The sequence below is a fragment of the Thalia democratica genome, chromosome 3 (assembly GCF_965202585.1).
Source record: "Thalia democratica chromosome 3, ktThaDemo2.hap1.1, whole genome shotgun sequence".
NCBI lineage: Eukaryota > Metazoa > Chordata > Thaliacea > Salpida > Salpidae > Thalia > Thalia democratica.
The window spans coordinates 24,439,232-24,454,176 of NC_139167.1; positions in this window are offsets into that span (position 1 = coordinate 24,439,232).

Here is a 14,945-nt window from a genome sequence, read left to right on the forward strand (position 1 = left end):
ACCATCAAAAACACAAGTCTTAATCAATAGCAAATAAAAAGACCTCTTTCTCTGCAATAGAAAGAGCTAACTGGCGACGATCAAGTAAATCATGATAAAAGTTTGAAAGATATTAAAAAGCGATGTTTAGTACGACTATTTGCTGCGAATTTTTCACCTTCTTCAAACTTTCTTAAACGCTTTTTTGGTTTTTTCTGCGCTGATTGATAATTGCTTTTTCAACAATCTGGACTTTTAAGCAAGATCTGCGTTAATATATTATTCACAAACAACGACACGGAGTTTTTAAACTTTGAGCAGGAAGTTATTTTTTGTAATTCTACAACATTTTTATTACTGTCATAATTTCAACTTTTTTATAATGTCCATCGTGAGCTGTTACATATACATATATGAAGCAGGGGCGTCGCGTGAGGTGGTGCAGTTGCGGCAACTGCACCACCTTGAAATTTTGTAAGAAAAAAAATAAGTATCTATAACGTTTTCGTTATTTTTTAAACGAAATCTCTTTTAAAACTCTAATTTTGAAAACGACCATTTTGCCCACTTCACTGCCGCAAACTCTTAGCTGACTGCCGCAAATGAACTCAAAAAAGCAAAATTTCTTCAAGAATCACCGCAAAATCAATATCTTGCGGTAAGTAAGTTAAGTTGAAAATTCCCTAAAACAGGACTTGCTTAAGTATCATCTACAAGCTATTGTCAACATAAAGTAAAAACAAAGCTAAGCTACTGCAAAGTGCAAAGGATTAAACTTAAGTTTATGTACCCCCATGATTTTTTAAATTTAAAAGATCACTTCTATTAAAAAGAAACAATAAAAGAACAAAACTTGTCATAAATTACATATTTTGAAAAAAATAGACAAAAAACCTAAATCACCAAAGTCTTAAAAATTTGTTTTTTTATTTAAATTTGCATACATAAACTTAACTATAACTGATTATTGTTATCATAAAGTTAATAAGATATTTAATTAAATTATATTTAAATATAAAATTTGAGTGCTGAAAATAAATACTAAAAAGTTTATTATAAACTTCTAATTTACTCTTACAGAAAAATAATTTAGATTTATATTAAATAAAAATTAGTATTATTGATAAAGTCACATATTTAAATAAAGTAAATAGCTTTAACTTAGAAATTTTGATTACTTAGAGTAGTTTAACATTTTAGGAGAATTTAGTCTACTTTATATGACTTTTGGTTTAGTTTTTTTATTAACAAAGAAAAAATTTTAGATAAAATTGCTGAAACATGGTTGCCTTGCCTCATAATCAGGATAACTTAGAAATTAAAAAAAAACTAAAGATGACCCAAGATAAATTAAAACAGACCAAATTAGAAAAATATTCAGGCTGACTAAAGCAGTTTTAGTTTTTTACTCTGAAAATAACAAGCTTATTTATAATTAAAAAATAAGTGTTTTACCCCTATGGCCACATGAAAACTAACTAACCAATTTTTTTAATGCTATAATGGTTACATATTTATAATTTATCTTTAAATTTCTTAAAAAGTCAACAGCCTCACCAACTAAACTTAAAAAAGTTGAGCTCCTGAGAAAAACACTGTCATCAAAATGAAAAACAAATTAAATTTAAATAAAGAAAAGATACCCTTAAAGAACTATTGAATTTTAAACCTCCAACAAAAAAACATTAAATTTAGAAAAAAGTTAATAAAAATCTAAATGTTTGTAAAAAAAATTGTGCAAAATTTTGAGGGGTAAGGTGGGGGGGAAGAGGTGTATAGGCTCTTTTTTCATGTTGTTCTTATTTTAACGTTTTCAGAAAGCTAATAGTTACTTTTAGTAAACTTGAAATTTCTAATTAAACTTTTAGATACAACTGGTCAAAGCCAGAGAGTACAATGATTTATTATACAAGGAGCAAACCAAAACACCAAAAAAATACAATTTTACTGAAAACCTATATTATCCATAATTTTTAAAGCAATTTTTATCAAACTTTTTATCCTACTTTTTAGAAAATTTTATACTTTTGTTGAAGAGAAGTTTTAAATTTTTAAGTATCAATATATATTTTTATATATACAAAAAATAATTACTTTTGACATAACTTTTTTTCTTAGTGTTTTAAATATCTATTTTAGCAAATTGTTTTGTTTTATAAAAGAAACATCTAAAGATTTTAAGGCCAACTTATAAAAAAAAAGATATTATTATAGTGATTTGATTTATTTGTTGTTCGAGTTTATATTATATTAATAAGGATTTTTTTGTACCTCTGACTGTGAATTACCATATCTCAAAAATTAATATGAATTTTTTATATTGATAAAAGATGACTTTTAGTTAAATTAAAATTGTATAAAATAACTTCAGTAAAATAATTCTTAAGTAGATGATAAAACTGTTATAGAAAAAAGTCTTTATTTAAGATAAAAAAGAGTTTTAAAGTAGGGGATTTTTTAAAAATTCTGCACCACCTAATAAAAATACCACGCGACGCCACTGATATGAAGTATAGTAATTATGGGTAACAAAGAACTTTTTTATAGTTTTAAGTTGTTCTAGAAAGGTTAACTAAACAAATACAAATAGTTGAATATCATAAACTACATTAAAAAAATTACTTTTTGCTGCTTCTGATTATCTTCTGCAAAAAGTTAGAAGGGATTGTTTGAATCAAAAATAGATTTTCGACTTTTTGGGGAAACTTTACATCGTATATCCTTACTTATATAATCAAACACTTATAAAATTACAGAAAGTACATGCTGATTGCTTAAAAAAATTAATGCATAATAAGTTGTGAAAGAATTTTATTCTTCAGTAAGTTTAATTACTTTGGTGAACCGCTAGTACTTATAGCTTTGCAAGTTTTTTTTATCAAATTTAGCAAAATAATTTACCTACTAATGTCTCTGCAAACCCTTGTTTTCTATCTTTTGTTTAAAAATAGTTGTAATTAAATTAAGCTTATAGTTTGATTAATAATAATAGTTGTCATATGACATGCTAAGGTTCAGAAAAAAACTTATTCCTTTATAATTTTCAGCTTACTCTATCGATTAGAAGTTTAAAAGTCATTACTGCGTATAAAAATACAAGCCTCGTATTACTAATTAAGATGTTATTCAAATAGCCAGTTAATAATATACTTTATACCCAGATCTCATAACTTAAATATTAAAAAAAACTTTTTTAAGCATTATTATTTGATTCACTTGTTAGTTTTACGGTTTATATCCTTGAACTGCTTAACAGCTTAACTAAACTGCAAAGTTTAACTATACATTCAATAACTTAATCAGAATAAACAAATGAATTTAATAAAGTATACATTATTAAAATGTTTACACTAGTAAAACTATACTAGTTAAGTTAAATTTGAACGGAAAACATACAAGGTATATGTTGTAACTTGTTAAGAAAGGCACAATACAAATACTCTAACTGAATTGGAATCGTATATAGTCTAGTGTAAGTCTTAGACAAGAGTTTTCGTCATTGGATAATAGGAACTAATAGTTTAGCAGTCACAAATGTTTTTAATGACAAAGAATTCTTTTAATAGTTTTAAATTGCTCTAGAAAGGTAAACTAAACAAATTCAACTAATTTAATGTTACAAACTACACAAAAAATTTTTTTTACTGTTTCTGATTATCTTCTGCAAAAAGTTGAAGGGGATCATTTAAATAAAAACTTTGACTTAATGGGGAAACTTTACATCGTATACCCTTATTTATTTAATTAAAATACTTATAAAATTACAGAAAGTACATACTGATTGCTTAAAAAAAATAACAAAAAATAAGTTGTAACATTTAAGAACTTTATTCTGAGGTAAATATATCTACATATCGATTAACTCATCAAAATTAAAAAATTACATTTGAATAAAGTACTCGTTAAACATTTAGAAAATTAATTTAGCATAAAAGTAATAACAAAACTTCTCTAGACATTTTTTAAATGAAATAAATACATACAATAATTTTCGTCTAATGCGTTAAAAAATTTCGCAATAACTGTAAACAACATTAACTTTTAAAATAAAAAAATTACTGATAGAATCGTTTCAGGATAATTTTCTACTAAAGTTTTAATTTCAACAACTCAAAAACTTTCAGTTTCAAAAATTTCAGCCGCTTTTATCTCAGAATTTTTTTGAATGTCAGACTTCTTATATTATTTTTTATCTTTAAAAGTTATTTTATCCGCACCTTTTTTAGGATCGTTAGTTATATTATTCTCTTAAGTGTTCAATCTTTCAGTCTTGGCTCTTTCAGATTCTTTTTCTTGGGTCTCAACCTTTTTTTTGACACAAATTCTCCTTTTGATAATTCTTGGAGATATTACCTTCACATCAAAACCTTTAAGGATAAATTCATTTTGAATGTCTAGCAAGAGTTTGAGTTCTTCTTTGTTTCTTGCAACATCAATAGCTACAAGGTTCTTTGAAAATTTACCTACAATGTTTACTACTGCGCCTATGAATTGAAATCTAAAAAATTCAGGTCCATTCGGATCTTCTAACATCTTATATGAAAATTCTTTAAAGTTTTTAAATGAGTTTTTAGTTATACTCATATTTGTATTATCAGATATACTTTGACCTGATGTAGTTTTAAAACATTAAATTTCATAAGTTCTAGTTCTAATAACTAAACACTTATTTTTTACTGTCACAGTTATTTGTTATATTGTTAATATTTAGTAGATTTTTTACAAAAGTAACCTTTTTAATTTAAACCATTTTCAAAGGTTTCATGTTTGGTTTTCAGTATAACTATGACTTATAAATTTATGTGTTGTTAAAAAAAACAGTTTTGAGTTTTCTTTTAGTTTGTATTTTTCATATGTAGATAAAAACATAAACAGATAAACATAAAAAACAAATTAATAAATTATAAAACAAATTATAATGGTCTGCTAACACAGAACTGTTATTAAAATTAGTATAAGGTAGTTTAAGTTTAAGTAGTAAAGCTTTCATCAATAATAAATAGTTTTCTTTGTAAGTCTTAAGTTGTAGTTTTAAACAATAAAATTAAAAAAGATAACCATTTTACTGCTACATAGAAAATAAAACTAGTCTAAAACGTAAAACGTTTGCTGAGCAAGATCAAACTAATGTTTCTAATCATCACAAATACGACTACAAATAATTTAATTACTTTTTTCAGTTTTGTTTAACTGGCGTTCTTCACTTGTCTTCCGACTTGACAAAAAATTAAACGCTTTAATGCAAAACGATTTTTTTTTCTTTTATTAATTTAAACCAAAGAGTAGAAGAACATCTACTTATTTTTAATTTTTTTTAAACTACAGTTTTTAAATATTTTGATAATTTATATAAAAAATAGTGTCCGATGTCTTGTACCCTTACGTCAAACATTAATAAGTTTGCTATCTAATATCAAAAAACTTATCAATAAAAGTTTACCTCTAATAACAATATCTAAAAAGCTATAGACTATAAAGCTATGGGCTGTAATTTTTTTTTGTAGCTCATGATAATTTTGATTAAGTTGGGTATGAAACTCGATGTCCGAGAGGTCTTTTTGCGTATCCAGGTCCTTAAATCAAAAAAGATTGAACAATTTTTCGTTATTGTTTAATAAATCAATATAGGTAAATTATAGTCTTTAAGTACTTATTATTTGGTTTTAACTCTTGTTCAATTTTATTCTTCTGTCTACATGAAAATCTTATAAGTATAATAAATACTCAAAATTCTTAAACATGGTTTGTATTTTTAAAGGTAATAAAAGCCTAAAAGTTAGTTTGAACAACTAAAAACTGCATAACAACTTTATGTCCAGTCCATGTAAACTTTATTTCACATATTTTTTTTTCAATATTGTTTATGATTCTTTTATGTATTTTGAACATAAATTGTAAACAAGCTTATAAAAATTATAACTTTTGTTACCAAAAACCGGGGATAGTTTTTTTTATTGTATAAAAAATAATCGATAAAGAAGTTCTACATACAAAATAAAGTTCTTATATTTAGAAACACTTGTACACAATAATAAGTATTGAAATCCATTTTTAGCTATTTTGTTTAAATTAAACACTCGCTGTTCATCTTTTACTTGCCTTTAACTATCAATTTTGAAAAAAAATCTAAAACACTTTGGAAAAAAATCTAAAAGCCAGGCTAAAACTAAGTAGTATGTAATTGCAAAATTTAACTGATTTGACTTCTTACTAAAATTAGATAAAGACATGCTGAAAACCAACAAAAACATAACTTAAAGTTTAAAATCAAATTTATTTCATTTTTTATCGTTTAAATATTATGTAACTGAATCTGAGCTCCTGTATTAATTATAACTTTAAAATTAGTTCATTTTTATCAGAAGAAAAACTAGTTTTTAGGACTGTTGTTTTTAAATAAACTACATCCATTATATTGTATATCTGTTTTTTAATATATAACACTAACAATAAATACCAAAAGAAAATACTTTATTCTTTTTAATTTTATTATTACATAACATCAGCACCATTTTCGCTGATTTCGTCATCTGCCAAATCATTTTCTCCTACCGAAGAGTCTTCATTATCTTCATCGGAAGCTACAGAACTCTCACTCTCTGCTTCGCTCCTCTCATGAGCACTTTCTGCTTTATTGATTATTTTTTGGTCTTCAACTTCTTTTTCTTCAACAAAACTTTCTTCTCCTTCTTGGAGCTGGTTCTCGTTTTTATTTTCTTCACTCTCTTTAGGTTCTTCCTCCTCCTCAACAATTTTTTCTGTTTCTTCCTCAACAAGATTTTCTCCGGTTTTGAAGTTCCCGTACTCCTCTTCAAAGTGGAGGATGTTTTCTCCCGACTTTTCCGTTTCTTCTGTTCCCTGAGCTTCGGCTTCCCTTTCTTGGCTGACACTCACAATATTTACTGCAGCTCTTTGTTGTTGCTCTATCATCTGGTCGAGGGTCAGGTATTCGACAGGCTCCTCTTTCTAAAAAGTAAAACTTGATTCATAACATAAAATAACAACAAACTCTGTAGTTTAAAAACAATAACTAAATTTACTTAAGTATTCAAGCCTCAAAGCTTTTAAAATATAACAAACATGAAATATATTAGTTGAGTTTGATAAGATTTATTAGGTTGCTTAACTATTTTACAAAAAGTTACAAAAGTTCAAACTAATGTTTAACTTAAAGAGTTATTTTAGCTTTCATCCGTGTACTTGAAAGTTAAACGTCAAAAAAGCAAAACTGAGGCATATATATATTTTTTTTTAATAAATAAATAATTTATTTAACTATTTTCATTTTAGTAACTGTTTTAGGGTTTTAGTAAAACATTACTCTTCACCTTTATTTTAATATCTTTAAACTTTAAAGAATTGTTTTTTTTTTTAATTCTCACCTTTTTATTCTTTTCGTTTTCCATCATCATCTGCTTGTACTCTTGCTCGTCGACGGTCGAGAGAAAATCAACCTTCACGTCGGACTCGCACGTGGAGAGAAACTCCTCCCCTCCAGACAGGTACTCCTCCTCCTGCTTTTCTCCCTCCTTCCTTTCTCCCTCGTCGACGGTCGACAAAAAGTCGTCGACGTTGAGGGACATCTTTGACGGTTTGTCATTGTTTTCGTCTGTTTGGGGTTCCGAAGACTTGTCACCGTCTTTTTGGTCTTCGGATGAATATTCTTCTGAGCTTTTCTCGTTCTATATGAGGTCAATTTACATGATAAACAAATATTTGAAAATATTAGTCGTTTAAAAATAGGTAGTTATGTCTTAAACTTTAAGTTTATAAAAAGTTTTCAAAGTTGATTAAGTTATCTATCTTTATCAGATTTTTTTATAAAAAAGTCAATCTATTAATGAATATATCAAGTTTATTTTTAGAAATGGGTTGTAAATGGTTCCAAATTTATACTAGTGTAAAACTGTACAGTATATATAATCAAAAAAAAAATTAACTAATATAAAACAAAATAGTCTTATTTTTTTAAACTTTGTGAAGTTTTTGCAGTTTTTAACAGTTTTAAAAATTCTAAAACTTTCTAGTTTCTTATGCTTACTAATCTAAACTTTACAAAGTTAGCTTTAAAAACTTATCTTTGATTTAAATTACAAACTTTAATATTGCTCAACAAATCCTATGAATATCTCTCAAAAGAAAAATAATTTCAACTTCTGGAACATTTTACTAAAAACACTCGAAAACTCTAATAAAGAACAGCAGAAAAATATTTCAACGTTAATTTAAATTATCATACTTTTTATAACAAACAAAGAATAACTTACTTCTTCTCTTTCATCGAAAGCTTCCTCGGGAGCGTCCTTGAAGTCTTCATCGTCTTCTTCGACCTCCCTTCTCTTCTTTCTTCTCGACCTCCTCTCTTCCCTGGCTTCCCTCTCCTGGTGCTGCCTCTTGATGTCGACCAGACACTTGCAGGTGAGCTCCTTGCAGCCCGAGATCCTGGTTCTTTCGTTCCTCTTCTGCTGCGTCTTAGACACCCCTGAGGACGTCGGCTGGGTTCTTTTGATTGAGCATTTGACGAATTTTGACATTTTTTACGGACAAAAATACAGATAAGTTACAAGAAAGAAGCAATCTTCAAGCTGGAAGCTACTCAGAACGGACAAAACAAACTGAAATATTTTGCTGGTTTTTAATGAAATTAAAGGAGCTTAAGATGAGTGACGTCATAATAGAATTTCTAATGGACATTTGTGTTTCATTTGTTTACATCTTTTGAAAATGATATTTACATTGTCTGATCTTTCTTTTTTTTTTGCCTTTTCAATTTTCTTTACTAGACCGTTTAAATGTAAAATTTAATGTTACTTTTAGCTTACTTTTTAGAAATTATACCTTAGCTCTAAAATTGTTTAAAAAAGTCTAATTTTCGATTTAAATCTGGCATAAGTTTTTGTACAATTTGTTCAAATATTTTGTTTCTTTATTATTAGTCTTTATTTTTTATATAATTTAAGTAGCTCTTAAAACTTATGTTAACATTACCGTTAAAAAAATTGATTTAACAGAAACTAATAGTTTGTTTTATCACAAATAAAAGAAAAACCTGCGAAACAACATTTAACTAACTTCTGACCCAGAAAAACATAAAGCAGTTCTAATTTGAAATGAAATTTCAGTAGTTTTCAAAATTATACTCATAATGACCCAAATATCTAAGCATGAGGAAACTTTGAGAGTAAACCAGTTATTATTATTTTTAAGTTATTTAATTCTTAAAAAGTTTAAATTGTTTAATAAAACAAATCGTAATATGCAGTAAACTTAGTATAAATGGTAAAAAGAAAGAAATACCAATATATTAATAAATTTATAATTTTCCACAAAAGTAAGCTGCTAAATACCTCAAGGATGCTTTACGAATGTGTTGGTGATTTAGCATACCAATCAGAAGATGTGAAATTCCCAAAACATCTAAAAAAATTTTAGTTCAAACATTTGTACTAAAACCACCTGTATTTTGAACAACGTGTATATTTTTAAATAAATTACGGAAAGTTCATCTAATTTTGAATCAAATTGATCTACTTTTTAGAAGTTTTTTTTAATTAAATTACATACTAAAAGTGAACAAACTTTATGTTAACTAAATGTAATATACGCACTTACTGCTCAAATAGAGTGCTATTTTACTAATGCTAATGAAACAACAGTTAATTTGTGAGCTGATTTTTGTTCATAGATTTAAGATTTACCTATTAACAGTTAATTTTTGAAAATATTCATAGAAAAAGTCAAAACTTATTTTGAATTTAAATTACTCGCTACAGAAGTTAAGTTTTTAGTATCTACTGGTTACTAGTTATAATAATGTAACCACTTTGCTATATAAATGAGGTACTAATAAATATTAACGTGTTATCGATGTTCTGTTATAATGACAAAATTAAAAATAATTCAAGTTTAAGTTAGTCTTGTAAGTAATACATTAACCTGTGTTGCTAAACTTTTATCGATTTTGGTTTAACTACTAATATAGTTCACTAAGCTACTTAGTTACTTATGATTAAGATATTTTATATTTTAATCTGTTTAGACGGACTAAAATTTTTAAGCATATTTGTGAGCTTACGTGTTTTAAAAACCTTACTTTAAAACGACAAATCGTTTATATTTTTGTAATTTATTCTACAAATCAACTTAATACAGACATTAATAAAAATCCAAACTTATGATATCAAAAATTGCATAAAACTTATCAAGACAAACTGTAACATATAAACTATAACTGTACAAGTTCAACAACTAAAGTTATTTAAAGGCATGAGTTTAGTTTTCGCTTTAATTTCAAGCCTAGAAAATGCAAAAACTTTACAAAAAGATTTCTTAGAAAAATATCTGAGTATACTTATTGAGAACTTAATGAAATGACGCAACAATTGAGAACAACTTTCGTAGGCGTCATTATTTCTCAACCTTTATCTTCGAGCGTCTTTTCAACTTTTTGCAAACGACCTGCTTCCCCTGCTGCGCAGTTTCAGAAGTTGCGGAATTTTCCGGAGTTTCAGCCTTAATTTCATCAAATTTGAAATCAACAACTTCCACGTCAAAACCTTTATTTGCAAACCTCTCTTTGATTTGCAGCAAACGATTGTACTCTTCACTGCTTGCAGCAGCATGAAAACCTGCAAAACACCCGTCAGTTTTGAATCTGATGACCGCTGTGAACCCGTATAATTGAAAGCTGTACAACTCTTTGCCATTTGAATCATTCAGGGCTGTATTTGATAACCCATTAAAGTTTTGAAATGAGAATTTGGGAAACATAAATTTGCTTTTGATGACTTCGACATCGAATCCCTTTTCTTCAAACTTACTTTGAATGGCGAGCAGTTGTCTGTGCTCATCTATGTTTTTGACAAATTCGACTGCCAAGGGTCTCTGGTTTATTTTGTATCTGATGATTGCCACCATTTTGTTCACTTTCAAACAGTACAACTGCGGCCCATTTGCTTTGTTTAGTATACTATTTGCAAAAGCAGTGAATCGTTGAAATTGTACTCTTCTTTCTTTCGTGAGTTCAGACATACTTATTATCAGATAAATCACACAATAATCTGCTACAAGTGAAATAGACTATTTATACTATTATATTATAATTGCTTCTTTACATTACCTATTAATCGTAACAAGATTGGCTTTTTTTAGATTTCAACAGCGTTTGAATGTAAAGCAAATTCTGTAAGTTACTTGCAATAATGAAAAAAATAGAGTTTGAGTTAAAAGTAAAAACTATTTAGCTTTTTAGAACCAAAATAAGAAATTATAATAGAATTAAATACTTAAAAAACAAGTTTTTGTAATGGTTTTTAGAACTTTAGTTTAGGGTTTAAGAATTTAAATTATTTGTAATTTAAATGGCTGCTTAAATAAACTGAAAGCTTAACATTTGTAATTATTTAAGAAGTTAAGATTTATTTGTTTGTCTACATTTTTATATATCTAAGACACCCACTATAGTTGTTTACTTTTTTTAAACTACGGATTCACGGTGTACTATTAGTTGTAAATTTTATTCTAATTCTTAGTTTTCTATATTTTCTAGAAATAGGTAACATAGCGAGATTTTTATTTTTATTTTTAACATATATTAATTATTTCTAAAAGTTTTTTTTTTCAAATAACAAAGTAAACGTTTACCATTATCAAAAGTAAGTTTAACCAAATATTTTATGAACTTAGTTCTACATTGAGTAGCTTATTTTTTTTTTAATTTTGCTATCGTTTTTAAAAACATTTTAAAAACTAAAAATGCTAAATTCGTTTTACTTAATTTCAGTTTTTTGTAAAAAATTAAACATTTTATTTGCTTCCTTTTAATCATTCTCTTATTATTGATACAGACTTATTAATTCACATAACTAAAATAATTTACTGAACCAAAAAAATATTATTCTTCTAATACAGAGAATTTTAACAATGTTTCGACATTCCAGTTCGTAACTTTAAATTATTGAACAACTAAAAAAAACCTCGGTTCGATTTACTTATTTCAGTTCTACAAAAAGTAAAAAGTGCTTACTTTTACATGCTGTATTTTTGATTATTGCATGTAACTTACAAAATGTAATTTACTTTAATATGCTGCTTAAGAGTATAAAAAAGCCATTTTTGTGTAAGTTTGTTATCATTGATAAGTAATATATAGAACAATCATAAGATTATGAGTATAAATAAAAATTAGTACCAGATCATTTACAAATATGTGTGATTTATCTGATCTTATAAAAAGCATGTCTGAATCTGTTGGTGAAAGAAAAGCACAAATTCAAAGTATGCTATTCCCTGGTATTGCAAATATATTGAATGAAGCAAATGGGCCTCAGTTATACTATTTAGAAGTGAACAAAATGGTGGCAACCATTAGGCACAAAATAAACCAGAGACCCTTGGGAGTCGAACTTATCAAAAACATAGACGAGCACAGACAACTGCTCGCCATTCAAAGTAAGTTTGAAAAAAAGGGATTCGAAGTCGAAGTAACGCCAATTAAAAGCAATTTAGTATCTTCAGAATTGTTTCAAAGCTTCAATGAGAATGCCAATGGAGTCCTGAGTGATCCAAATGGCAAAGAGCTGTATCATTTCCAAGTATACGGGTTCGCAGCGGTCATCAGAGCCAAAGCTGACGGAAGCATTGCAGGTTTTTATGTTGCTGCAAGCAGTGAAGAATACAATCGTTTGCTGCAAATTAAAGAGAAGTTTGCAAATGAAGGTTTTGACGTGGAAGTTGTTGATTTCAAATTTGATAAACATGAAGCTTAGACTCCGGAGAATCCCGCAACTTCTGAAACTACGCAGGGGAAGCAGGTCGTTTAAAAGTTCAGAAGAAAAAATGTCTTAATGTTGAATAGTGACGCTTGAGAAAGTTTTTAAAAATTTTGCGTTTAATCTTAATTTTTTTATATTTACAGAGATCTTTTTCTTAATCTGTTTGCAAGGTTGTGTTCTTAAAACCTTATCCATAAATGTTTAAATGCTTGAAATTAATGTAAGAATCGACATTTTGCCTTTAAATAACTTAAGTAGTAGAATCTTAACAGTTAAGATATAAACGTTGTGTTATTTACTATTAAGTTTTACTCAACTTTTGACATTATAAGTTTGACTTTTTTATATGTTTGTGTTACATTTTCTTGAAGAATAAATTACAAATTTTGTAAAAGACTTGTTTTTATAATATTAAGTTTTTAAGACGCTGAAGTCCTTTTTTAAAAATATAAAAACTAAGTTCGTCTGAACACATAGGTAAAATGGTTTGAAAGATTAATAATTTAAAATTACTAGCTTCGTGAACTGACTAGTAGCTAGGCTAAGAAGCTACTAATAAATGTGAAATCTAATAGTTATCCAGTTGAAGCAGATTTGGTTAAGTAATCAACTTTAAAGTTTAAACGATTAATTGGTTACCAGACTATAAAAAAAATAACTATTAGAAGTTTGTAAACAATTATTTCTGCTTAGAATAGTTTAAATTATGTTTATTAGTGATTCAACTTTACTTACATTTTATCAATACCTTATTTATAGCAATATTTGTATAACAACAGACTGTATTTTTAAATAGTTTTAAATAGCACGTAAGCTAACTTTATATATTTTATCAATTTTTAAAAAGTCTTCTTTGGCAAAAACTAGCTTTTTTCAAGCAAATCTTTCTATATCAAAATAGTTTAATTTTTATAGCATTTGTTGTTTGTTAATCCTTTATCGTTAAGCGGTAAACTTGGGTAAAAGATGAAGTAACTAAAACAGATATCAAACCAAAATATAATTTAATTTCTATTTATTTTAGAATCATGCTGCCAATGAAAATATTTTAAAACAAACTTTTTTGTCATATGTATAATTTAAGTAAGAAAAAAATAAAAGTGTAATGAATAAAATAATGTTTGTATTTTAAATTGCTTAATCTTAAAAAACTTCATTTTTGTAAAAACTATATATATATATCTGGTGCTTCCTGCTACTTTAATCCAACGTTGAAAATAAAAATAAAGCAAAAGTTAATTAACTTTGTTATAAGTAATAGCAAAAGTTTTTTTTTGCGGACTTGGACAACTTAAATATTAAATAAACATCAATACTATTTTATTGTTTATCTTTTATTTTTTACTTAAAGTATTGTGTGATTGCGATTAAAGACTCAATACTTTTAAAATTAATATTAAAAGATTATAAAACTGTTTAGTAAAACATTTTTAAAAGATGCTAACAAAACAAAGCGTAAAACTAAAATTATCTATATTTTTTTTTTCTCTTCAGTTTTTACACTATAGGTCTGACTAGTATACACTTATAGAATATTCCAATTTTTTCTATAAAACCGAGGATGTTTGAACCTATTAATGCGGCATAAATATAATCATTAATTTTTTTATTTTATCTTGTTTTAAACCATTTAAACTTTCAGGATCATTATTTTTATGTAAATATTTAATATGTAAAATTAAAGGAATTTATAAAATACAGTAAAAAGGTTTGTGCATGAAAAAAATAGTATAGACTAAAATTAAAATTTTCATTTTTATTTTATTGTTTTGTAGGTGCAAACAAAATGGTACTTATTATTCTTTTTATGTTATGTTCTACACTTATCAAATTGTTTACATTAAAAAAAGTTAGCTTCAAATACTTAACATATTTGTTAGCAACATAAATTCATAATTAAATTAGTCGGAGTATAAAAGTCATTATAGTGCTAGTGTATTTATGAAACTAAGTAAAAGTCGTGTTTGTACACTCAAGTATGTAGTGATACAACTGCTAATAAAATGTTTTTGCCATTGCACCTAAATTTTTTTGTTGTTGTGTAAGAGCATGCTTTACTATAAATATATATATATATATATGTTGTGCAATAATGAAAAATACAGTTTGGGTTAAAATTAAAAACTGTTTAGTTTTTGTAGAATTAAAATGATAACTTAAATAGTATAAATTAATAAAAAAGTTTCGGTAATC